This window comes from Miniopterus schreibersii (genome assembly GCF_964146895.1).
Source record: "Miniopterus schreibersii genome assembly, chromosome: 4".
Taxonomy (NCBI): domain Eukaryota; kingdom Metazoa; phylum Chordata; class Mammalia; order Chiroptera; family Miniopteridae; genus Miniopterus; species Miniopterus schreibersii.
The window spans coordinates 45,502,892-45,530,361 of record NC_138105.1 but is presented as its reverse complement, the minus strand read 5'-3'; the positions used below and the strand labels follow the sequence as shown (position 1 = coordinate 45,530,361).

Here is a 27,470-nt window from a genome sequence, read left to right as displayed (position 1 = left end):
TTGGTGATCTTGCTATCTTCTCTAGCACATAGCATAGTGCTTTATACATGCTAGACGCTTGATAAATTCCTATCGAATGAATTGCTGGTTCAATAAAAACTCAAGTGATTTATTAATTTATCTTTTAAATCTAAATTTGTCTCCCCTTGGTAATAAGGGGAGTCTGTATTATTAGTTATGCCACAGCATGCCTTCCTCCCAGAGGACAGGCACCACTGCAGAGGGGTTAAGATCACCAGCTGTGCTGTCACGAGGTCTGGGTTCAGATCCCAGACCCCAGCTCTGTCACTGATCACCTACACCATATATTTAACCTCTCCCCACCTCAGCTTCCTCTTTAACAGAAGATTAGGAAACCTGTCAGGCAAAGCAACCTATTTCCTTCACAGCTAAATGAATAGTAAGTCCTAAATCCTTTATTACCCCTTCTTTCCCAGTTTCATATTGTTCAACTCCAGTTAGAATATTTTAACAGGTGTTGCCTAAACTTGAGTAGGTCTTTATTTAAAATAGTAGAGGACTGTGTGTACAACGTATTAATTCTCCATTAACTTTTCATTACCTGACAGCATTTCCGTGCCCATCCAGGAAGCACAGGTGAATTGAGCACATTACTGCCACCATTCCTAAGACTTCCTGGAGCCACAGCAAAATCACAACCCACGATGGCACTACCTCACACAGAGGAGTAACTCCCTTTCCCCTCACACCCTTCACAGGAAACAGCACAACAATCAGATAAGTGAGGGGCAGGACAACCCATTAAATACATTACATAATAACATGACTCCAGCTTAAGACTGGATGATTTATAAAAAATAACAATAAAGGGTTTAATGCTAAAGTAAGTGCATCTCAGTCAAAACGCATTCGACAAAATGTATTCAAATCCCTCTGGGTACAATAATTCCATTTGAAGGTAGGGCGTGATTGGCCAGGGTTCACACAGATGGATGTCACTGATTCAGGTACAAAGTTATGACTCAGTCACAGGCAGATTCACTGAGACTCACAAAGACAGGCAGAGAACACGGGGAGTGTTCTGTACAAACATTAAAAGGTCTTTTTCTAAGAGCCTTATCTAACAAAAAGCATACAGGGATTAATCAAAAAGTTCAAAAGATTATTCTCTCACAAATTTTCATATTATTGCTAGGCACGGAGAATGTATTTGCATAACATAAAGAAATATATTTGCTGAAGTAAATACTGTCAGCGCTGAAGCAGTATGAGAATGCGAGCCTTTAGTGGCAAGTAGTACACCAAACAAAAAGCAAATAAAAGCCAAATCTGTTGTTTGGGATAAAAACGAGAACACTTGAGAAAAAAGGGTCAATAAAACTTTTGTTACTGGCTATGTAACTAAGAGTTGCCAGCAAAATACTAGCTGACAGAGCTATCTACTATTCTGAAAGCATCTATATCATGTTGGGTTGAGTGCATTTTTCCCAAATGTGAACAAGCAAAAAGGGCAGTGCTAATGGTAGCCTGAATCTCGGAGATGTAACAAATGTCCTGCTTAAAGGTAATCTTCAATAACTGCAGTTATCAGTTCAGTAAATCCAGGAGTGTTCCCACAGATTTAAAGGTACAGATGTGTATGTGTTATTTTAAATTCAGTTACTCCTACTTAAAATCAATGCTGATTTGAGCTAGTGGAGAAAGGCAGTACACACGGCAACTTTCTTCCAAAATCAGAAGCCCAAAAGAGGTCCAGTGCTAGTGGCTAAGTCAATGAAAGTATTGAATAAATAATCTTGCATAGCAGAACTTGGCAAGAATCCCTGGTACTTTTCAATGGAAGAATGTGGTCCCAGTTCTGCGATCTTTCACACTAATAGGGACTTTTGCTAAACACAGAACCCAACATCTAAAAAAATTAAAGCACTTTGTAATAGTTAACTCAATCCTCTATTACATTCCTTTTTGGTGTAAAAAAAAAAAAATCCCAAGACTCATTTTGCCTGTGGAGGATGACAAGCGCAAAGAAGTAGTGAATGACTTAAGTGAAATGCATCCCTCTGCCTCATGGCCAGAAGCAAAAAGGGGACCATCTTTAAAACATGGAGAGTGACTTCATGGAAGGGTTAACAGAAACAGCAGAATCCACACATCCATAGAAGTATGAGCCCCTTCACATGCTTATTAATCACACGCATATTACAAAAATGTCCACCAATGCTCAAAATACTTTAGGAACGACTCTTGTAAGGTTGCCTTCATGCATATGATATTCTTTTCAACTTTTCAAGTGTGGCACATCTGGTTCTTTTGAAAGTGAAACTTGATACCAGTAAGTTGGAAATGAATTTAGAAAATAAAGAGAATGGTCAAGCTGGATATTATTTTTTAATCAAAAGCTTAAGTGTTTTTGTTATGTGGCTTATAAACTACTTCTAAAGACAATTATTTAAAATTGTTCCAAAATTCCTTTCTAAGAGCAGTAGCTAGGGAATGAGCAGGCAACCCCCCTAGAGGACCTCTTTGTAGGGCTCATTTACTTTTACAGTGAATGTCTTTGGTATTGTTATTATGGGTGCAATTAATCAATCAGGTAATAGTGATATTTGGTTCTACTTTTTCATGTTATTCATTCATTCAACAAATATTTATGGTGCACCTAATGTGTACTAGGTACTGTGCTAAGTCTTAGGGATATAATGGTGAGCAAAAACAGGCCTATTATCTGCCCTCATTCAGATGATTTACATAAGTACATAAATAAGAACAGTAAGTCCAATGGGGGCAAGATAATGATGATGTAAAAAGCCCATAATAGTGAGACCCAACTAGTGTATAGCAGTTTTCCTGAGGAAATGAGATTTGAGCTGAAGATAAATAGGAGTTAACCAATTAATATGCATAGGGGATTGAGAGGGAGAGTTACGGATATGGTGGGGGTGAGAAGGAATGGTGTTCTGAGTACTGAACACATGTGCAAAGGCTCTGTGGTTTTTTAAAAGTATATGGGCACATTAAGAACTGAAAGAAAAACAGTGGTGCTAAAGTATTGAGGGCCAGTGAGAGAATGGTATGAGATGAGGCTGGCCAGGTAGTCGGGCTGGATTCCACAGAGCCTGGCACACATTAAGGATCTTTATTTACCTTAAGAGTGACGAGAAGGTGGGGAAGGAAAATGACACCATGAAACCTACATTCTTTAAAGATCACTAAGGCTGGAGTGAAGAACTAATTAGTGAGTGGATGGGGTAGAAGCAGGAAGACCAGTTAAGAAGCTACTATAATGATCTAGAAGAGAGGGTGGAATTAATACAAATAAATGAATAGATTTGAGAGATATCAAGGTTGTAAAATCAGTAAAGGGTTAAATGGTATTCTATATTCATTATTGAGTCAAAAATAATGCTTCGGTTTTGCCTAAGAGTTCCTTATTTGTTAATTATTTGCAAACCAAAAAGCATCACGCAAATATTAGGGGGCTTTTTCAATCAGCTTTCTGCATCGTATTTTACCTTCTTTTATATAAAGAAGAAAAAGCAGCAGAGAAAAACAAAACTTAAGTAGTAGTTCATTTTATGTAAAAAATGTGTGTTCCTGAAAAACTGTGCTATACCTACATAATAAAAGAACCTGTATCTTAAAGAACATTTACTGAGTATTTCTCCCTTGCACAAAAGCAAACACTAAAAAATGCAGAACAGATTACCATGATACTATATCAACTGCAGTGTAAACCGCTAACTTGATTACTCCCATACATCATTTCTCTTCTATTACAGGGCACATAAATTGGGCGATTTTACAACCTTAAAAGGATGAAATGCCTGAGAAATTTAATAATCATCATCAAGTTTTATAATAAACCATTTAGTAAAGCAACTAGAATGGCCAAGAGGCTTGCAAAGATTTAAATATATTCTTTCACCAATGACTTCACCCACATGGAAAAGTCATTTTGATATCTATATTATTGCAATATGCCATCTCTAGTACTGTCTCCAAAAAAAAATAAAAAAAATACAGCTTTCACATAGCCCGGTTTACAAATGTCATAGCAATGTAATAAGAAGTTCAATGTAGTTCACCTTATATATTATATGAACACACATACCACACAAAGTTTGATTTTGTACCAAATTGGCCACATGCTTTTGTGTCTGGTATAGACAGACCAATTTGTACCACAGCTCAGAACAAACATAAAAGAGGGAGCTAGGTTTTAGCAGTCTAGTATATCAACAACAAATGTACCAGCTACATTCTAATTCCATGAGCTAAAAAAAGACAGTCTAATTTTGAGATTTTGCAACTAGAGTTTATACCACTCCTACAAAATGCAGCTTTTAACTTGGAAAGAAACAAATTCAATATAAAAACCACTAACACTAAGCAAAAAATATAAAGCCACTGTATGTCACTAAACTGACTTCTAAAGGCTAAAATGCACTTTTAAACATGCTGCTTTAGGCAATTTAAGTCACAACCCAGGCATTAGTAATCAGTTCCTCTCAGAATCTGGAAAATTGATCAGAGATTCTGCATATGAATTTCTGTTTTCTTTCCTTAAAGGAATCATTAAAATACTAAGTATATGTGAAGCAACTTGAATAGTCCAAAACAGTATCTTGACCATCATTATCATTTACAACACATACACTTAAGCCTGATTTGGGTAGTTAGGGGTACTTTGAGAAAGATCATGCTTTTGGTATACCACAATCGCCCTTTGAGAAATGCTAGGCTCTGCCTCCTATGATTTATTTTTTTAATTGAACTTACTGGAGTGACACTGGCTAACAAAATTATACAGTTTTCAGGTGCACAGTTCTGCAACACATCATCTGTACACTGCATTGTGTTCACCACCCCAAGTCAAGTCTCCTTCCATCACCATTTATCCCCACTATACAATCCTCCACCCCTCTCTACTCCCTTTTCTCCTCCCAGTAATCACCACACTGTTGTCAGTGTACATGAGTTTTTTCCTTTTTCTTTTTTGCTCGATCCATCCACCCCCCAGCACCCAGCCCCTGCCCACTGCCACCACTAACAGCTGTCAGTCAGACTGCTCTCTATGAGTCTGTCTTTATTTTGCTTGTTAGTTCATTTTGTTCATTAGATTCCACATATCAGTGAAATCATATGGTACTTGTCTTTCTCTGACTCCCATGGTTATTTTTAAATATATACCTTGAAATCTTTCCAGCACAGGGGTGAGAGAGAAATCATGAAAATGTCATTATTTTTTGTTTTTTAAGAAAAAAAAACAAAAAACAGAATATTTTGGATTTAAGAATTAAAATCTCAAGCCTTATAATACTGTAGTATAACATAAAAGAGTAATTTGCAGGAAAAATAGTAATTACTGCTGAGCTATGCCAAGGAATGTACTCTATGTGCCAATTTGCAGCTCACTTGGACAGTTTAAGATCACATAAAAACACAGTAGAAAATTTTTGACCCTTTCATAACTTCACCTCTTTGACAAAGATGTCATGATAGTCTGGCTGGTGTGGCTCTGCGGCACGGTTCGATTCCCAGTCAGGGCACATGCCCAGGTTGAGGGCTCGATCCCCAGTAGGGGGTGTGCTGGAGGTAGCCGATCAATGACTCATCACTGATGTTTCTCTCTCTCTCTCTCTCTCCCTTCCTCTCTCTGAAATCAATAAAGACATATTTTTAAAAAAGATGTCATGATAAGTTACTTTGCCTATGAGTCTCCAAAATAACCATGCTACCTCATGCTCTCACCAATATTTTAGTAAGGAAGAGAAAAAAGAATTATTGTACCTAAGCCTCAGGTCATCTTTCATTTTACAATTTCTGAATTCCAAGTGGAGATTCTCATTCACCACCCCCTCTTTTTTTTTTAAGTTCATTGATTTCTAGAGAGAGAGTAAGGGAGAAGAGAGAAACATCACGTGAGAGCATAATATCGATGGGCTGCCTCCTGCATGCCCCCCGCCAAGGATCAATCCCGCAGCCTGGGCATGTGCCCCAACTGGGAATCGAACCAGCAAATTTCCAGTGCATGGGAGGATGCCCAACCAACTGAGCCACCCAACCAGGGCCTTTACTGTTCTTAAGAAGCACAAAGGAATGTCTACAAAAATAGTGAAAACTTGAAGGATTAACCAAAATATTAGAAGTCTCATACTTAACTTTTATGAACAGAAAAAAATTGAGGTTTGTATTGATATTATCAGGGGTTAATATTATAGTTTCCAGATTCTGAAAGAAACTGATTACTAAGAAATCTTGGTGTGAGAGTTTATCTTTATTTTTTTTAATTTGTTTTTACTTTTTATTATGGAAATTTTCAAACTATACAAAGTAGAGGGAATAGTACAATGAAATGTCATGAGTTGGTTCAAAAGTTAACAATCATAATTCAGCAACTGAGAATCTCTCATTCCCACTCCTTACCTCCGCTGGATTGTTTTAAAAGCAAATCTCAGCTATCATATCTGAGATAAGAAAAAAAATGGCCTCCAAAGATATCACTTTCTAATCCCCAGAAGCTGTGAATATTAACATGCAAAGCAGAAAATGTGACTATAATTTAGGATCTTAAGAAAGAATTTACCTTGGCCATAACCAGGTGGCTCAGCTGGTTGGAGCATGGGCCCATAGACCAAACAGGTTATGGGTTTGATTCCCTGTTAGGGCACATACCCAGGTTATGGGTTTGATCCCTGCTCGGGGTGTGTACAGAAGGCAGCGGCTGATCAATGTTTCTCTCTCACATCAATGATTTTTTTTTCTCTCTCTCCCTCTCTTTTTAAATCAATATAAACATATGCTCAAATGAGGATTTAAAAAAAGAAAAAGGAATTTACCGTGGGTTACCCAAGTAGGCCCTAAGTGCAATCACATGTATCCTATAAGAAAGAGGCAGAGGGAGATAGATGCATCACCGCCACATGCAGAGGAGAAGGCCATGTGAGACTGAGCAAAGAGATGCAGCCACAACTGAGGATGGCTACCAGAAGCTGGAAAGGACAAGAATTCTCCCTAGAATCTCAGCGGAGGCATGGCCCTGCCTACATCTTGATTTTAGAGTTGTGGCTTCCAGAACTACGAAGAGAACACATTCCTGTTGCTTCATTCACCCTGTGGCAAGGTAGCCATAGGAAACTAATATAATATATAATCTGAAAAAAAATTCAGTATATATCTTTAAGAATTTTAAAAATAAAAATACCATACCATTCCTTCTTAAAAGTCCTTTAATTTACCTAATATCCAGAGTTTAAATTTTTCCCAAATTTTCTCATAATTTTATATTTATAATTTATAACATAATTAATTTATCCAAATCAAGATCCAAACATGGTTGATATGAATCTATCTAGAGTCTCTTAGTAATAGTGTCTCTTCCCTCTTTGTTTTTCTTGCCATTTATTTATTAAACCAACTGAGTAATTTGCCCTATATAAATTTCTACATTCTGGATTGGGCTAATTACATCTCCATTGTTCAACTTGGTCCTCTTTCTCCCATGCTTCTTATAAACTAGTAGTTATATCTAAAGGTTTGATCAGAATCACAGTTTTTGGCAAGAAACTTCACAGGCAGTTCTGTATATTTCCTATTGCATCAAATTAGGAAGCATGTAATATCTACTTCTTTCTCTTTTTGTAACATTAAGACTGATCAGTGGGTTCAGAGGTAATTAGCCTAATCCACCAATTAAGAAGTTTCTCAGCCTTTGACCTAATAGTTTTAGCAGTCACTGATGATTATTCCCTAGACCTGTTATTTCATTAGGAGTAACAACATGGTAATATTTTATTTATATCATGCCGTCTGCATTTATTAGCTGGGATTCTTCTAAAAACACGATTTTGTCCAAACCATCTATTTGGTTTCTCTGAAATACCTTCCCTGTAAAAAAAAAACAAAACAAACCAAAAAAAAAACACAAAAAAAAACCCTGTAAGATAAATGCTCGATAACATCGAATTTTTAAGGGAGTGCCAGGATGGACATCTGTCTCTTGAACACAAAGACAACCTTGTCTATACTCATTGAGTGTAACTTCTCAACTGCACTCAACTTAGTCCTAAAGTTACCAATTCAAATACCCAGCCTACAATACAGAACCTATTTTTAAAGAATAATAGCCAGGATCCAACATAACTACATCAATTTGATGTCAGTTCTTAGGATTTATGCCCTATCAGGTCAGTCCAACTCCTCAACCAACCACTCCAAACCATTCACTCTGGGTCTATCTTGTCCTATTTCATGAATACAAACCGACTTCTCATTCTAGACTGTGCCTCTCTCCCTGCAAATAGCTAAAGCTGTCCTCTCCCCGCTCAGGAGTAAACACGCCTCCTGCTCCTGCTGTCCAGGCCCCTCCTTTTTTCTGAGGAGGACCCAATCCTTCTTTTAGGAAACTGTTCTGCTTTCCCACCCTAACTATGTATTTCTAGACGGGGTTGCCAATTACCAGGTAATGTGTGCCCCTGGCCACATGTACAAGGATGTCACCCAAACAAGGCCAACCAGAGCCATTCCCGGGATTTTGAGATTTAGAGTAAGGGAAGGCGGTCAGGACCTCTCTGGATGATCCTTGGTTGCTGGCAGCCAAGCCTCAGCCGTGTGGAGGAAACTGACAGAGAAGCAGAGTTTGGAGGCAGAGTCTTGGTGGTACAGAAGTTTTCAGTTCTGGCTTCCCTGAGACTCACTTCACTCCTTGGCCATGTAAGCCAATAAACTGCCCTCTACACAGCTTAATTTCTATAATTTACAACCAAAAGACACAACTTATGACACAATCTCTACCATGATGCTTAAAGACTATGACCACAATGACCTCTACCTTTCTGGTTTCTTGTACTTGCTTTCTGTACAAATAACAGTTCATCACATACTGTCCTGATTTTTGTGTGTCAAATACATATCTGTTGCCATCTTTTGTGGCCTTGCAGGCATATACTTTACACATGTTTTGAAAGCCCCTCAACGATCCCTAGAAAAGTGCTAACAGAGCCTCAGGATATAAGTAACAATTACCATGTAGTGATAATTACTTCCATGTAAAGCACTTCACATCTGTTACTGTATTTAACCCTCACAGAAACTCCCTGGGATGGGCATTATTATCTCCACTTTAAGATGAGGAAACTGAAGGTCATCAAAGGAAACTTACTTGTCCAAAGTCACAGATTTACTAAATGGCAGAGCAGGGACTTGAACAAGAGTTCATTCAAATTTCATTCTCTTTCCACTATGCCCACGTTGCCTCCCACTGTAATAAACACCTGCTAATTAGATTACCAGGGAGAACAATTGATCCAAGACCTCCATTTAACCCCTGACTTTCCACTAATCTCAAAGTGCATGTTCTTCCATCATTAAAAATAATATTAATATGTTAATGCATAAATAAATAAGCTACAGGAAAACAAGAATCCTGAAAAAAGTTATAATACAATTTCTCCAAAATTGATACTGGCAGCCTAAAGACTAAAGCTGGCATTTCTCTTAAAGTAATAGGTAAAAGGAATGAATATTTAAGACCACTCTGTCAGAACAAGTTGTATACAAGTCCCCTGGCAGTGATATTTCAAAACAGCAAAAAGAGATTTGTGAGTACCTGTCAATGTGTGACACGCCTACAGCTCTCTCTGATTGCTCAGAGGAATATTACTGTGTCATTATTAGACACTAATAGTTATTGAGCACTCCCATGGCTTAGAGGCAAGAACAGAAGGCCTTTAGGAATAAAATGGTCTGTCTTCATAGTTTAGCAAGGAGAGGGGCCAGGAGGACAGTAATGGCAATTCACTCGTGGAGAACCTGAAAGTCACCAGTTCTCATTTCTACATGAATTACATCCTTCAGCCAACCTTCCCATTTCCATGCTTATGTCTCCAATTCCACATGGAGCTCCGGCAAGCAAATTAACTTTGAGGCAATAATAGTTGTTTAGCATCTAGCTAGGTACCTTCCACTGAAGTGTCCCATAAATGCAAGTTATTGATTTTGTTTCTTTTTATCCCTTTCTCTTTTTATCACTTTACCTTAGGCCCTTCTACTACATAGGCACTCTTCTGTGGAATAAAATGATTGATCCTAGAAGGCCAGAAGACATCAAAGACAGTCCTTATATATAGCCTGGCAACAGCAAAGCCAAGGGGAGTGTGTGCTCGGCACATAATGAAGAATGGTTGCATCCCTGGTGGGACAAGATTTTGCCAACTTGCATACTTTGGTGAACAGCAGGCCCTAAAGAATACATCGCTGTCACAGACTCAAAAATACATCAAATGAGATCATATATGTGAAAGTGCTCTGTAAACCATGAGCAGCCAAGGGACTATAAATTGCTTCTGTTACTCATATGGCTATTACAAAGACACAGACCTGGGGAACAGGTAGTTAGTTGTATGGTTTGAAAGAATTAACTAGCTCTGGATAGAAGCAATCTTCGGTAAAAAGAAAGTAAAAAAAGAATCAGAGGCCTGTCGGAGGGTATAACAGAAAGACTAGACAACCAAGGGGATGTGGGGGGTGAAGGGCTCCAAGTTAGCAAACTCCCACTCAATTCAACAAATACTTATTTGAATGTCAGGCAGTGGTCTACATCTTGGGATATATAGTCAGATAGTCAACATTAATATAGCCAAAAGTCCCAGCCCTTCATGGAGCTTTATATTCTTATGCAGGGAGACAGTCAGTAAACAATACACCAAATAAGTAAGTAAAGTATAATATGTTAGAGAAGATAAGTTCAGGAACGCAGGGTAAGGAGGACGGTAAGTATGGGGCAGAGGTTTTGCAATACTCTGAGCTTAGAAGATAAGCCAAAGAGCAGAATGAGGTCAGATATCCAATGATGTTCCTCAAAAACTAATTCAATTACAGGAAAAATGAGGAAAATCATACTGTGCTTGAATGAAATTTGCATAAAATTTGACAAATCCAAATTGCCTAGAAACACATAGCTCATTTTCCAAATTTCTTCCCCTTCATCCCTGTTCAAAAGAATGTTACGTAGCATATTTACAGAGGGAAATATGAAAAGACTTAGCCAGAGGCCAAGCAAAAGGAATTACAAGAGATAAGAGCAAAGCAGATGACAGCAAAAATAGTTGCAAACCAGTACCTCAGGAAAGAGCTAACTCAACAGGACTTAAAATATGACTCAATCTTTTTTCCTAGGAAAAGTTGGCTCTAGGTCAAGAATGATATATAGGTTTCATTTCCAGTAACAACCCCAAACAGCCAGCAGAGTCTCTCCAGAGCAATGCATTGATAAAGACTTCTAAGTCCTGTGGGAAATAAATTAGACATTTCTTCTACGGGCTCAAGATGGGGGAGTGTAGGCATGCAAACCCCACATTTACCTTTCCTTTCCCAGGTACATCTAAGTGCTTTAAATATATACATACACACTCATACACACACACACACACATATACATATATATGTATATATACACACACACACACACACAAAAAAAATCAGTAAACAGTCACTGGCCACCTGCAAAGTGTAAGTCAACACACCAAGAACAGTGGAGGATTTGGAAGTATAGAGCTTGGTCTGGGTCCTAAATGAGTTTATAATCTAGTTGGGAAGGACAAATGTATAAAAGATAACACTAGAAGGCAGCAAATGACTAAGTTTCTATAACTGCAGTACAGAGATTCTGATACCAAGAAATTACCACAAAAAAGGACAGTCAGGAAAGGCTTGACAGAGGACACAGCCTCTGAACTGGGCTTTGAAGAATGCAACTCACTGAAATAACTGGAAGGAGGAAGGATGAGTCCCAGCAGAACAGGAGAAAAGGAATAGGTAGGGTGTGGCTCAGGAATGAGGAACAGATCAGCAGGCAGCCAGAGCAAAGGATCTGCACAGGGCAGCAGATCATAGATGCCTTGAGTACTAGTCAGGTTCTCCAGAGAAACGGAACCAACAGCAGATATATACATAAAGAGAAAGAGACTAGAGACAGAGAGGCTGATTTGTTATTATAAGGAACTGGCTCATGCAATTATGAAGGCTGAGAAGTCCCAATGTCTGCAGTTAGCAAGCAGAGAAGTGGGAGAACCTATAGTATAGTTCAAGGTCAAGTCCAGGTTTGAGTCCAAAGGCAGATAACATCAATGTCCTAACTCAAAGGCAGTCAGGCAAAAACAACAAATTCTCCCTTACTTAGCCTTTTTGTTCATTTCAGGTCTTCAACAGATTGGATGAGGCCCACCCACAATGGGAAGGATAATCGGCTTTATTCAGTCTACAGATTCATCATTAATCTCATCCAGAAACACACCCAAAATAATGTTAACCAAATACCTGGACACCCATTCCGCAGTCAAGTTGGCACATAAAATTAACCACCACACCTTGAGTTGAGTCATTATCCAGCAGACAGCAAGGACCATGATCAGCAATATGGGCAAAGCTGTACTTTATCAAGTCAAACTACCTCTGGCATGAAATGGATTAGAGAAAGAAAAACTGGGACCAGAAGATTTTAAAAATTATAATTGCCCAGACCTGCCCGGATGGCTCAGTTGGTTGGAGTGTTGTCCTGCGCACCAAAAGGTGGCGGACTCGATCCCCAGTCAGGGTGCATACGGGAGCCAACCGATCAATGTTTCTCCCTCACATCTGTGTTTCTCTCTCCTCTCTCTCTCCTTCTTCCCCTCTCTCTAATTCAATAAAAACATCCTTGGGTGAGGATTTAAAAAAATTATAAATGCTCATGTGATAATAAGAGGCAGATCATCAGCAAATATGTATAAGATCCTAGTGAATATGAAGGTGCTCTGCTAGAAGATTAAGATGCAGAGTTACTCTTGTCATTCTATAGTTTAATTTGATGTCAGGATCCAAATGTAGACCTATCCAGCAGGAACTGGAGAAGCAAGCCTAGGATTACAAAAGTCAGCAATGAGGATGCAGATTTAGAAATAACCTACATAGGAAAGAGCCAAGTTGAGAGCCTGTTCCTGGCGTGCCTATACTGACAGAAGCTCGGAGGACAACAGGTCGAGTCACTCAGACTTGAGTCAAGAAGCCTCATCAAACTGCCAGTTGTGTGATTCACTGGTAGGGAATGACCACTCCTCTGTGAATAAACTAACCCTAAAACATGACCAAGAGGTAGGATTACTTTCAGGGAAAAAGGGAAGGCAGCAACAAAACCAGTCCACAGATACCTAAACACAAGTTAGAAGCTGATTCATCTATAGCAACTCCAGCGTCTACTTTTCAAATAGGACATGCAAGGTCCTGACCTGAACAGTAACACAGTGGAGAAGCACAAGGAGGAAATTCAGATAAGGTCAAATTTAATCAAGCGAATAAGAAATTTGCATTAACCATTAAGTTTTTTAATGCAACTCAGGTAAATAAGAGGTAGTCTGGTGTTTCCTGAAGCAAATCAAGGTCAATGAAGGTCCCATCGTCAGACTTTTCGTATGTGTTTAAACTACTACATCTTGCTTAAAATAAGCAAAAATGTAAAAACATTGTTATGAGAGATTTAAAATATTCGACTTACCAAAAAAGTGACTTCATAATAGAAAATAGGCAGTAATCAAGAATACATTAGACAGTTGCATCTTCCCATGAAAAGATCAAAATATGAGTATGTGCTAACTATAAAATTTCCCGTACTAAGAAATAGTTTTACTAAGAAAATCTATCATACAGAAATATCAAAAAACATTTTTCCTAATAAATGTGGACAGAAATAATTTCATTTTGAGGATGCACATACTGTTCACATTAAATGACCTACTGAAATAGGTCATTTTTTTTTTTAACATATCTTTATTGATTTCAGAGAGAGGAAAGGAGGGGGAGAGAGATAGAAACATCAATGATGACAGAGTCATTGATTGGCTGCCTAGCCCGCAACCCAAGCATGTGCCCTGACTGGGAATCGAACCTCGATCTCCTGGATCCTAGGTCGATTCTCAACCGCTGAGCCACGCCCGGCCAGGCTAGGTCATAGTTTTAAAATATAGCTATACTCATTCTGATACACTACAAGGAAAAATCAACCTAAAATGAATAAACTTCAAGTACAAGTTCTATGAACACCAACAAAACTGAAGACTAATTTTGAAGAATGAAACATAATCCTTTAACCGACTGGTTATGAGCAAAGCTTGGACTCGGTAAAAATATTAATCAACTCTCTCAATAAAAACGTTGCCACAGGAATCCCTGAAATGTTCCTGTTTCAATGAGCCTGAGTTATGAAATTTAGCCAAAGTATCTTATTTCACATTTTCCACACACTCAAGAGTGAAATCAGTTCCTGGCACCTTCTACAAACCTAAAGATCTTAAAATTTACCCATTACCAATATTTCAATAGAGGTAAACTTTTAAAATACCAGGAGAGGAGATAAAATACGCTCATTCTGCGTTCTGCAAAGCTTAGTGGATTCTCTGAACTCCTTAATGGCATGTCCTAGAATAATGTTAAGAAAATGTTTTTAAAAAAAAACAAAAAAAAACTATGCTCCATAAAAGCTAATTAGCAGCTCATCCAACAACTGCAGAGTACTTTTATAGCTGTTATCAATTACTATCTTCTCTTGGGGGAAAAAATTTAAATCAGAAAGGACTTAAAATGTGAGGAAATGAGGTGAGCCCTACCTAAGAGCTCAGAACCTTTTCCTCCTATGACCTCTTGTTTCAGTGTCTGGTCATGTGTTAATAATGTCTCTCTTCAGTCTTATACATTCAAAAAAAGGTATTAATATAATTTTAATATTAGAGGAAGTAGAATTAGAAAATTTAATATTTTCATATCCCTGACTCACAAAACTTTCCTACAAAAAACACTCACACAAGTGTACTTTAAGGATATTCTCTAAAGCACTGTTCTTAGTACGGAAAAATGGGAAGCCACACAAATTTCCAACAATAGGCAATTGTTTAAATGACCTGTGATGCAATGTTATACAGCCAGGATGCTCCATATATATGGTCATGGAAACATTTTCAAGGTATATCAAGTTAAAAACAGAAACCAAGTTGAAAGTCGTTTAGTGTTACCCCAGTTGTTATAAATAATCACAATAATAGTAAATATATTTTAATAGAGAGAGATTTTGGCAGTTTCTCCAGAATATAGGATTACAGTAAACTTTAATTTTCAAGATTACATATTCTCTAAGTTTGAATGTTGAATAATATATATTGTATGTATAATCAGAAAAAATAAAGTTTTAAGTTAGTGATATAAATGGAGTGGAAGTAGGAGAAAATATTTTGTATAAAGAAAAGGAAAACTTAGGGTGTTAAAACTTTAATACAGTAGCTCTAAAATGTCATGTCTGTACCCCTCTTTTGGAAGACAGCTATATTCTTATTCTCAGAACTTCATAATTAAGCAACTAACCCAGATATTGCGAAAGCATCTTCTGTTAGTCATAGCTTCTCAGGATAAAAGTTTAGCCCAAATTCCAGTGTTTATCAAATTCAACTGAGCAATGCTGTCAATTCCTAAAAAGTTGCACACAAACTGCCTAGGTGTCTCTAATTCTAATTAAAAGTTATTACAAATTTAACCAAAAAATTACAGAGTCAGCAGACTCTAAAGATATTTGAAGCACTTTCATGATGGAAATATGGGGAATTAGAGAAACTACTTTTGAATCCACAGTCCTGTAACCTATTCAAACATTGTAAAAACTAGATAGAAGTAGAAGAGAGAATTACCTAGAAAGGTAATTGAGGAATTACAAGCCTTGGGAAATTTTCCACCTGCCTGGGGAGGGCTGTGAACTTGTGCTGGAATGGTTTGTTTCTACCGCCATGTGACCTTGACAAAACATTTACACCCCTATGCATCAATTTCTTCACATGCAAATGAAAGAACTGGGAATAAACAATCTCTGATCCCTTTCAGCTCTAAAATTCTGAAAATAGGCCTTTACTCTGTCCTCACCAAAGAATTTTTTAAAAAGAACATGCATGTACATAACATAAAATATAAAGTTATAAGATACTACCCCAAAACAGCAGACTCTTGCCTGGCTTCCCTTCATTCTGAGTTCCGTTTCCCAAAAGGAGCTCCTTCAACTCTTCAAGATGTTTCTTCTAGTAATTACTTCCGTATTTATAACTCACACACATTACTATTTCCTGATTTTGTTTCAATTTTAGACATTATCAAAAGTTCTTTATTCAATCTATTGGGGACATTTACTCACCCAACCCACCCACCTCTCTAGGTACAGCCACACTGTTGACATGCAAAGGATAAAATATTACATACACATACAGATGTGTACAGTCCTGTCTCCAATTACAGTTTGTTTAATAAGAAAAAATATCCCATTTCACATCCAAACACTTCACAAAATATAGCAGGGAAACAATTTAAAACATGGCCTTATCTAAATCAGAAATCCTGAATTCAGGTTTGAGTCTACCACATACAGGAGCCAAGGACACATCTAAACATTCCTTATCGTCTCTGAATCTCAACTGTTTTCCTCTTTTGTAGTCTGAATATAATAGCACCCACTACAAAATGGTTAAATCACAAAACAGAAATATTGCACATGTCAAAGCACTTTATTAATCATAAAGCACTACAGAAATGTTATATTCTGTTATTATCTTTACTAAGAGATCCCCATAAATGAAGTCCCTGAAGTTACTGATCCCTCTTGAGACTGTTCCCCTACCTAGGCTAAAAACTAAGAGAAGTAGCTGAGAATAAGCGTGAAGTAGATGTAAATTATGTTCCAAGGTCAGCATCTGAGGATCCAGTGCTTTAACGGGCCTATGTATTGCCCTATGAGACAAATGTACACAGAATACAGATCAAGCATCTAAGCAGGGACCCACCCAAGAGAGTGATTTTGTTTCATATCTGCAGAGAGAGGGAGCTTTCTTATCAAATCTTCTTTTTGAAAGTAATATAAGAACATAATTTCAAAAGTCACTCCTTAGGCAACTCTTTTTTTGTCTCTTCTGATAAGTACTTCTACATCTCTAAATAATTTATTTATACAGTTGCTTCTTGGCTTGTAGACATTATCTACTGACTTTCTACTATGGTAGAAAGAACTGTAGAGAAAGTGTTTTGAACCAAACTTGGGAGGTTATCATGAAAAACTATCCAGCAATGCATTACTCTGACTCTGCAGTAAAACAGTCCTTTCACTTCTAGTCTTCAAAGGCCTACATGAAAAGCCATACAACCTATAGGGTCTCTATGTAGAGGCAAGAAGGAAGCCAGTGAGGCTGCTGGGCCTAAATTATTGGGCTCTTCTAAATTTCTTCTGAATCTAATTCACTGATGCTTGGTTTCTCTTACCTTTTCCACCTGCCCCACACATTTCAATCCTGTTCCAAAAGCTACAGGACAAATGACGACAAATGGGACCCCAAACTTAATTTCAAGACAAGCATGGACACAATTCTTAGGCTCTCTGTGGAAAGGGATTAACTGGAGCTCAAAGAAACCAGCCTTTAATTATCTGAAAAGATATCTAAAGCCAACAATATGCTGATTAAAGAGTAAGTTTATAGACTGAATCTCCTGCTCAATTCTGTCCAAAGACCACTGAAGTTCTCCAAATGTGGACTTCAGCTGTAGTACAGTAGGTTTGGGCAGCTTCAGGGACAACATCCTGCCTAGTGCCGGGTGCACAATGAACTTGAGGGTCAGGCAGGTCACCCTGCCAAGCAGCAGGCAAGATACACTAAGGAGAGGAAATCTTTTCCCTCATTAACTAAGAGGATAAAGGTGATTAAGCAGGAATTATTTTTCAGTGACCTACATAATTTCATCAGGGCTGCTATCCCTATTAGAGAGCAGCTGAACTTCCTAATGAGATGAATCTGATAGCAGACCCTTTCAGAGAAGTCAGAGATTAGTTCCAATTTATAAGGAAGCAACAATTGGTATGCATTGTTTACTACTGCTCCTCAGGGCCGTCTCTCCTGTTTGGGCCCCTTCCCTGGATGGCTGAGGCTACAGCACCTGCTGAATGGTGCAGGTGGGATCTGTTAAGAATGCACGGATCCAGGTGGGTGGGACACAGCTGGGCTAATTTATCAGACCTGCTCAGGTGACTCCCAAAGCCCCTAGCAAACAGGGCTACTATTGCTGCCACCAACACCTTGCTCTGGCCGGCCTGGAACTAGGACAGCAGCTGGTTCCACTTCCTAGCAGAAGTGGGGTTAACAAGAAAGCTTTGTTGAGGTCGACGCGGGAAACACACAGCCTCAGTCGATAACAACAGCCACGACTTGAACGCAGGTTCACTTGAGAACTTAAGAAATTGCGCAACAGCCACCAAACAAGTAAGTCCTTATGCCAGTCAAGTGCTGCAAACCTCAAAGTGGCGCCGCCGGTCTCTTGTGTAAGCGAGGAGGTTTGGAGAGGGAAACTGAGCCCCAAATTACTTCGCCTTTGCCGGTTCTTCCCGTCGGGCCAACCTCTCTGGCCCCAAGGAAAGGGGTAGAGCCCTGATGACATCTTTCTCCGTCAAAACAAGCCGGCTCCCTCTCCCCCGAGGTTATCGCCGAGTAACACCCAGTCCCACAGCTCTGGGAGCCGCCTCCCACCGGCTGCGCCTTGGCCCACGCCACGACCTCGTCAGCGATACTCCCACTGGGTGCCCCAACCCCAATACCTGTTCCTCCGGCCCAGCGGGGGTTGGGGGACGGATGCAGGGAAGGCACACTGCTACTCTCCCCCACCCTGAACCCCCTGAAATAAAAGAATCTCTCAAGTGCAACTCTCACAGCGGCGCGCCACGTACCTGTCCCCCTGGCCGTGGCTCCTCCTCCCCGCGTGGTGCGGACTCGCCGGAAAAGTGTCCCGGGACAATCCCGAAAGTTTGTGCGTGGTCCTGAGGACGCGGACCCGGAGCCGCCGGCGCTGAGGACCGCGAGGAAGGCAGCCGGCTCCGCGCCGCGACCTCGCAGGTCCCTGCCCGGCTCCTCCCCGCCGGACTCCAACTCAGCCGCGGGGCCGGGGGAGGAAGCAGGGGGCTGGAGACCGTCGGAGGGCAACTTTCCGCCGGATCACCAGTGGGTGGCTGAGCCGCCCGGCTCCCAGAGTCGCCCCTGCCCCCTCCCACTCCGCACCCTTGGGGAGGGCGGGACTGGGTGGGGGCGGGGCCCAACCTGCCACTCTGGGGCCGGAGCGCCCCGCCCGCCCCGCCCCCCGGGACGCGCGGCGCCAGGTGCCCGTTTCCAAGGTGAAGGAGGAGGAGCCTGTGAGAGTTTCCGCCGAAACTTACACGCGGCGGACACGAGGACGGCCCGCCCTTGGGGGCTCGCCCTTGGCGGGCGGTGCACTCCTCCACTCGCGCGCGCGTTCGCGCCGCGCACAGGAAAATAAACCTGCAGGTGCAGGAGGTCAGACGGCAGCGGACGTTTCCGATGTCTCACTTCCCAAAGGTTTGACCTCGGCTCCTGGCGCCTCCCCTACCCCCACCCCTGTGGCTTGAATTTTAAAATGCTAATGAAGTCCAGAGAGAGCTGACCTTAGTGGTGGAAACGGCCCCCTGTTATTCTGCTGGCGAACTCCCTGAAGTGGGCAGGGAGAGACCTGGTCTCCGCAAACCTACTGCCGGGAGGAGAGGGGGGAGGGTGTCGCTGTTCCGTTTGGTTCGCTGGAGTCCCTGTTAGCGGAGTTGCTTGTGAGCACGTGTGTGCGCAGTTGCTTGTGAGTGTATGTGTTGCGCGTGTCACACGGTTCACGAGCACCCCAAAAGTGAGTGCTCTTTCACTGGACTGTTCTGCAGCAAGATGGAAACTTTCCCAGCTCCGGACGTCTGGAAGATGCGGGGACAGGTTAGGAAATTATTTCCCTGCCACGCTGGTTGGTGGCGGTCGCCTTTGGCACCGCTCCTTGTCTCAGTACCCTTCCCAGAGCCCAGACCTCGCCCCGAGTTTGCCGGCTGCCCTCCCTCAGCCATTTGGAGCCCAGGGCCACGCTGGCAGCGCCACCCCCACTCCCCTGCCCTCTGTGCCCCAGTCCCCCTGCATGTTTGGGCAGCGAAGGCAACGCTCTGCTTTCTGGACATGAAATCCGGGAAGAGGAATCAAATTCTTGGTTAGAGGCCCTCTTGGCATTTCCAGCGCCCTGTGGTTGGTGTGGCTGAAACTTGAGGTGAGCCACAATCTGGGCAGGTTGGGTCAACACCACGGCTTGCAAAAGCGGATGTGGGCAGTTTTTCCACCGCAGCGGCATCCTGCTGGCGCCTCACCCAATTCTCTCTACGAGGAAGTATCTCCCTCCCTTCATTCTCCATGAATGGCATCCAGAGATAACCAAAATTAGGTACCTATAGTTTCAAAGTCTCTTGCAACCACGGAAATGGAATGATGCAATCGTCACCCTTCCATCGAAGGCTGCCTACCAGCACTGATGTGCTCGGGCAGGGCATCAGAAACACCGGTGCACTTGCTGCCAGTACCTCTCCGAACCCACCAGCCCTTCACCTATAACAAGTGCAGACAAGGGGCTCCTAAGGAACAGCTGGGGAAGGACAAGGCAGATAGAGATGAGAGGAGAAGCCAGGAAGTTCTGCACAGTAGGTCACCTTGGCCTGCCCTAAGAATTGGGATGTGGGAGAATCATTCATTCATTCAACCAGTATTTATTTGAGTGTTTTATGCATGCCAGGCGTTCTTCTAGAGGTTGAGGGCACAGCAGAAAACAAAAACAAAAATCTTAGCCTTCACAGAGCTCACCTTCCAGGTGGGAGAGACAGAGGGTGAGGAAAATATGTGGGCTGCCACATGATTAGAAATATGGAGAAAAGCTAAGCGGGGAGGGGACATGAGGAACATGATGGGGATCTCTTTTAAATAAGTTCAAGGAAAGCCTCTGAAGGAGGTGAAACTGGAACAAAGGCCTGAAAGATACTAAAGAGTAAGATATCTGGGCAGACGACAGTTGAGGCAAGAAGCAAGTACAACAGCCCTGAGGCCAGGCTGTGAAGGCAGAGAAGATGAAGTCTGGCATGCCCCTGCCTCATATCTGGTGAGGATTTTACTCTGAGTTGAGAGTCATTGGAGAGTTTGGGGTAAAATGTGACATCTTCGGACACATTATAATAGCATCACTTTGACTGCTGGGTTGAGAATAGGCACTCGGGGGTAAGGGCTAAAGCAGAGACCAATTAAAAGGCTATTGAAATAATTCAGGAGCAAGAGGATGGTGACTTGGACCAGGGAGGTGGGGTGGGGTGGAGGTGACAAGCTGGCAGGGATTCCTCACAGAGTAGATGTGGAATATCAAGGAAAGAAAACAGGGATGAATCTGAGGTTTTTGAAGGGCTGAGCCACTGGAAGGATGGAATTGCCAGAACAAAGACGGAGAAGACTTTAAAAGAAGCAGGATGGAGGTAAAATCAAGAAAGCCAAAGGGAAGACAGAAAGGAAAGGACATATAGTTGGAATAATCTTCAATGTCCTCAGCTTACAACGTGAAGAAAATGATATGTACTTCATTAACGTTCTTTTAAGGATAATATGAATTAATCTAGTAAAGTGTCTGGCACAGGCCCTGATACATGGCAGGCACTAAAGAATGTTAGCTCCCTCTCTACAAATATCAATTTCATGCACATCCATTATGCCCTCTGGGAGTGAAACAGAGTCATTGTCTTAGAGGAAATAAGTCTTAATAAAAGTAAAGGAGAAGGAAATGAAAACAGGAAAGAAAGGAGATGAAATGAAAACAACAAATGAAGTCCAACAAAGGTGCCTCATGAAGTCTACCTGTGATAGTAGCTGCTCCTAAGTTCTGCTTCTACAAGAGGACAAATAAAGTATCAGAGTTTGCTAGTTTGGAAAAGGAGTTTGAAATATGAAGTTTGTAATAAAGCAGAAAAAATCCACAACATATGTAATAAGCAAAGAATTTTGGTTGCTACTCCTTATAAAGAATTCTTTCAAATCAATAAAAGACATAATAGAAAAATAGTCAAAGGAGATGAACAGAGAATTCTGAAAAAATACAAATGGACAATATACTTATTTTTTAAGTCCAACCATACTAATTAAACCTAGAATAAGAGGCAATTATTTTTAGTTATAAATTTGGCAAGGATTAGAAAAAATAATTATGCGTATTGTTGGATGTAGGACAATATTATACCATGCTGAAAGAAGTTATTTATATTTCTAATTTATAATTATAATAACTTTTAGCAATTTATATCTAAATCTTTAAAATGTACATACTATTGAAATCAGAAATTTTGCTTCTAAGAATTTATTCCAATATTCAAATACTTGCTAAAAATTTATACATAAGAATGTCCACTACAGTGTCATTTCAATGTAGCAAAACTTAGAAATAGCCAAAGTATCCAACAAGACAGAATTATGGTAAGCACTATATGTTGTGCTGTAGCCATGTTATGATATTATAGGCAGATTTTTTTTTAAATATTGTTGAATATCTATTAATGTAAATGTAGTCACAATACATTAATGTATAAAATAACCCTACTACAAAACAGTATGTAAAGTAGGTTCTCCTTTAAAATGTTAATAATTGCCCGGCCGAGCCTGGCTCAGGGGTTGAGCATCGACCTAGGATCCAGGAAATCGTGGTTCGATTCCCGGTCAGGGCACATGCCGGGGTTGCCAGTCCGGGGCCTGCGTGAGGCAGCCGATCAATGATGACTCTCTCATCATTGATGTTTCTCTCTCTCTCTCTCTCTCCCTTCCTCTCTCTGAAATCAGTAAAGATGTATTTTTTTAAAAAATAAAAAAAATAAAAATAAAATGCTAATAACTATTATCTCCATTCTAAGATGAGTTTATTTCTATTCTCTTCTTTGTACTTTTCTCTGTTTCCAAGTTTTCTACCATAAACAAGTATCACATTCTCTTAGGAGTGGAATTTTTGGACAATAGGCTATATGTATCAGTTGATCTTACCAAACAGTTTTCCAAAGTAGTGATACCAATTTATACTACCCCCAACAATATATCAGATTTCTAATTTGGAGCAATGCATTTTTGACAGCATGCATTCAGTGAATAGACATTGATTTGAACCCTACTGCTTTAGAAGTTACCATATTAAGCAGAAGTTAGAAATTAATACCTTAGTTGTGAATGCATATGTTAATAAAACATCAACCTTTCTAACTTGTACTTTACATTAATTTATCTCATTTTATTTATTTTTTCCATCTTTAGCTGTGATATATGGAAAATGTCAAATTCTACTTTCTAACAAATTAATAAAAACCCTTTGCTTTTGAATGGTCCCATCTCCTATGAAAATTGTCAAGTGGTCAGAGTCTACCATACTGATGATACAAGGCTTATTGATTATTAAAACTCTTCTCAAATCCATCTATGTTCTCCTTTAAAGTGAATCACTACAGCATGTGAAGAGCCCAGGCACTGAAGCAGATGCAGTGACAGATGTGTGTTCAAATCCCAGCTCTACTGCTTTCCAGCTTTATGACCTAAATAAAGTAATTAAGTAAATTTCTGGTTATGCCTCAGTTCTCTCTCTAAAAAGAGATAATCACAGTATCTACATCATCATTCATAATGAGGATTATATATCTCTGTATCTATATATCTACACGTATTTCTGAGCAGTCAAAAGCAAATAATAAGTACTCAGTAAATTTAGTTTTCAAGTCCATTTTTAGGAGTTTATCATAAGGAAAAACTCTAACCATAAAGATTTATGTACAAGTACTGTCATATCAGCCAGATTTTATAACATCAAAACTTTGGAAACAATTTAACTGTCAAACAGGAATAAATTAAAACAAACATAGTCAACCAAATAGTATGACGTCAGTTTTATAAAAATATAAAATAAACCAAAGCAATCTTGAAAAAAAATAAAGGTGGAAGTATCGTGCTCCCTGATTTCAAACTATACTAAAAGTTATAGTAATCAAAACAGTATGGTACTGGCACAAAAACAGACACATAGATTAATGGAACAGAATAGAGAGCCCAGAAATAAGTCTATGTTTATGTGGTTAATTAATCTACAACAAAAGAGGCAAAAGGCAAGAATATACAATGGGGAAAAGACAGTTTCTTCAACAATTGGGTTGGGAAAACTGGACAGCTACATGCAAAAAAAATAAACTGGACCATATACAAAATAAACTCAAAATGGATTAAAGATTTAAATGTAAGAACTGAAACCATAAAACTCCTAGGGAGAAAACATAAGCAGTAAAGTTTTTGCTTTTTTTATAAACTAAGCTATATATTTTTTTGATATGTCTCCCCAAGCAAGGGCAACAAAAGCAAAATTAAACAAATGAGAATACATCAAATTAAAAAGCATTTGCACAGTAAAAAAAAAAATCAACAAAACGAAAAGGCAACCCACTGAATGAGAGAAGATATTCACAAATGATATAGCCAATAAGGAATTAATATCCAAAATACATAATTCACTCATACAGCTCGACATTTTTTAAAAACTGATTTTAAAATGAGGACCTGAATAGATATTTTTCCAAAGAAGACATACAGGTGGCTAACAGACACATGAAAAGATGCTCAACAAAACTAATCATCAGGGAAATGCAAATCAAAACCACAATGAGATATCGCCTCACACCTGTTACATCGGCTATTATCAAAAAGACAACAAATAACAAATATTGGTGAGGATCTGAAGAAACGGGACCCCTCTCCCACTGCTGGTGGGATTGCAAATTGGTGCAGCCACTATGGAAAACAGTATGAAGTTTCCTTGAAAAACTAAAAATAGAACTACCATATAACCCAGCAATTATATTTCTGGGTATCTATCTGAAAAAACACTAATTTGAAAAGATATATGCATGCCTATGTTCTCTGCAGCATTACTTACAATAGCCAAGATATGGAAACAACCTAAGTGTCCATCAATGGATGAATGGATAAAAATAAACATGGTAGAAATACACAATGAAATATTATAGAGCCATAAAAAAAGGAAATCTGCCATTTGTGACAACATGGATGGACGCTGAGGGCATTATGCTAAGTGAAATAAATCAGAGAAAAACAAATACCGTATGATCTCACTTATTTGTGGAATCTAAACCAACAAACAAACCCAAGCTTGTAGATACAAAGAAGAGATTGGCGGTTGCCAGAGGCAGGGATATGGGGTGGGCAAAATGGGTGAAGGGCCAAAATGTACAAACTTTCACTTATAAAATAAGTAAGTCATGAGGATATAATGTGCAGCACAGTGACTATTGCTAAAAATATTGTATTGCATATTTGAAAGTTGCTAAGAGAGTAGATCTTAAAAGTCCTCATCACAAGAAAAAAATCTGTAACTATGTATGATGATGGATGTTAATGATTTATTGTGGGATCGTTTCACAATATCTACAAATATCAAATCATTATACTGTACACTTGAAACTAATATAATGTTAAATATCAATTATACCTCTATTTAAAAAAATTTTAATGGTATTTGACCAAAAGTTTGAAGGAGTTTGTAGATTTTCAATAGGTCAAGACTGGCAAAGAAAGTATTTCCAATGAAAAAAGTACCAACACTAGCACAGTGACATGCAGCTAGAAAGCTATATTCAAGGGTGGGAAATAGTCCAGCTGGACCAAAAATGAGTAAAAATCAAATAAACAGCTTTGCAAAAGTTCAAATATTTTAGGAATGCCCAGCTACATATGTGATATTATCTCTATGTCTTGGGCTGGATATATGTAAATCCTTAAACTGATAAGATGGGTTTTTACGTGGGGTTTGTGGAGCATCTCATTGTTCTATGGTCATAGTTCTTACCTGACAGCCACAGAGCCCTGTCTTCTCTTTCTCCTTCAAGGAAGATGATTCTTGGTCCATGAATTTATTTTAAAGGTTCCCTGCTCTTAGCCCCTCTTGATATCAACTGGTCCCATTTGTTTTTCGTTTAACATAGTCTTCCAGCTCCCATGACAACTGAGGGGGTTGGGGTTTTGGTTTTGGTTTTTCCCTCCTCTCTTTATAGGAGTCACCTATTCTAACTTAAAAGTTCAGTGATAAACTTTTTCTTAAACACAGAGGTGAAACCTCTAGCATTTTCCAAGGCATTTATTCCTTTTGTTCTTTACTGTTTTGTCTACTGTTGTAGTCTTAAGAATGCTTGTCTTTTATCTTTTAGATTTCTCACAAATTATATTCTTTTCACGCCCTACAACATACATTTTATCCCGGGTGCTTTATCCTGAGTCCTAGGCTACAAAACAGCACATTAAACTCTTAGATATTCAGGAAACCTACAACCAGTTTCCAGAGCTTTCACTAAGAAGGCAGTGAGAGATTATAATTAAGCCGCTATGTGCAGTTTTCAAAAGGATAAATTCAACAGAAAATTATAGCCACAGTGAACTCTTGATTATTCATAGGATAAAACTTCATGAATAATTGAAATGCACAAGTTAGCCTAATAAAATCTGCTTCCCTCTATCTTAGTCCTTTCGGGCTGCTACAACAAAATACCACAGACTAGGTGGCTTATAAACAACAAAAATCTCTTTCGCACAGTTCTGGAGGTTGGAAGTCCAAAATCCGGGTGCCAGCATGATAGGGTGAGGGCCTCCTTCTAGGTCACAATCTTCTTCTGGTATCTTCACATGGTGGAAGGGGCAAGGGAACTCTCACAGGCCCCTTTTACAAAGGTACTAATGCCTTTCACCAGGGCTCCACACCCATGACCTAATCACCTCTTAAAGGCCTCACCTGCTAACATCACCTTGGTGGTTAAGTTTCAGCATTTGAATTTTCGAGGGACACATTCAGACCACAGCACCCTCTATTCCATTAGCCCTTATTTCCTATCTTAATTCCCATTTAATTCACAACCCTGATCATCCAAAATTTGGAAAGGTGGTAGGATTATAAAATTCACTGTTGTAGTTAGCAAAGGGATTATTGTTTATAAATGAAATGTATCCAAATGAAGGATTATAGGAGCTCACATTAGAACACAGACACATATCCAAATATGTGAATCCTGGAAGTTACTCAGTAGGGCTTTTTATTCAGTTAAAAGATAAAAGCAGGTATCAGATGTGAAACCATGGTCAAAGGAAAGCATTAAAAAAAAAGCAGTCCTTCCAACCAATACAACAATCTGTTTGAAAGATGTGCTGGAAACTCAAGAATAAGGACCAGTAAGAGACATCTGTGCCCAGCGGGGCTCCGCATTAAAGAAGATAAAACAGCGGTTCACCAAGTGTGCATCCCCCCCACCCATAGCAGCATCGGCACCACCGGTGGACTTACTAGAAATGAAAATGCTTCGGCCCTGCCCTAGACCTACCAACCGTGGGGTTTAGGGCCCAGCAATACCTTTTAACAAGACTGCCAGATGATTCTAATACACTGTCAAGTTTGAGAACTGCTCGCGTAAACCACGGGGAAAATATTCAAAGGGCAGCTCTGCATCACACCTCATTTACACTCCTCTGCTTCTAAATAGCCACAGGATTTGGCTACCTGCACCTTTCTATGATTTTGCCAAATGAAAACTGTAAGATCTAGCATTT

The 27,470-nt window shown here is 39.6% G+C and overlaps 1 protein-coding gene across 1 annotated transcript in view; it reads right to left on the bottom strand.

Moving 5' to 3' along the window:
* The window catches only part of FHIP1A (FHF complex subunit HOOK interacting protein 1A), a 188,455-nt gene extending 169,319 nt beyond the window's left edge, over positions 1–19,136 (bottom strand). The window contains exon 1 of the mRNA XM_081134046.1: positions 18,728–19,136. The gene's annotated coding sequence lies outside the window, so the exon portion shown is untranslated. The remainder of the gene's footprint in view (positions 1–18,727) is intronic.
* Positions 19,137–27,470: the final 8,334 nt, after the last annotated feature.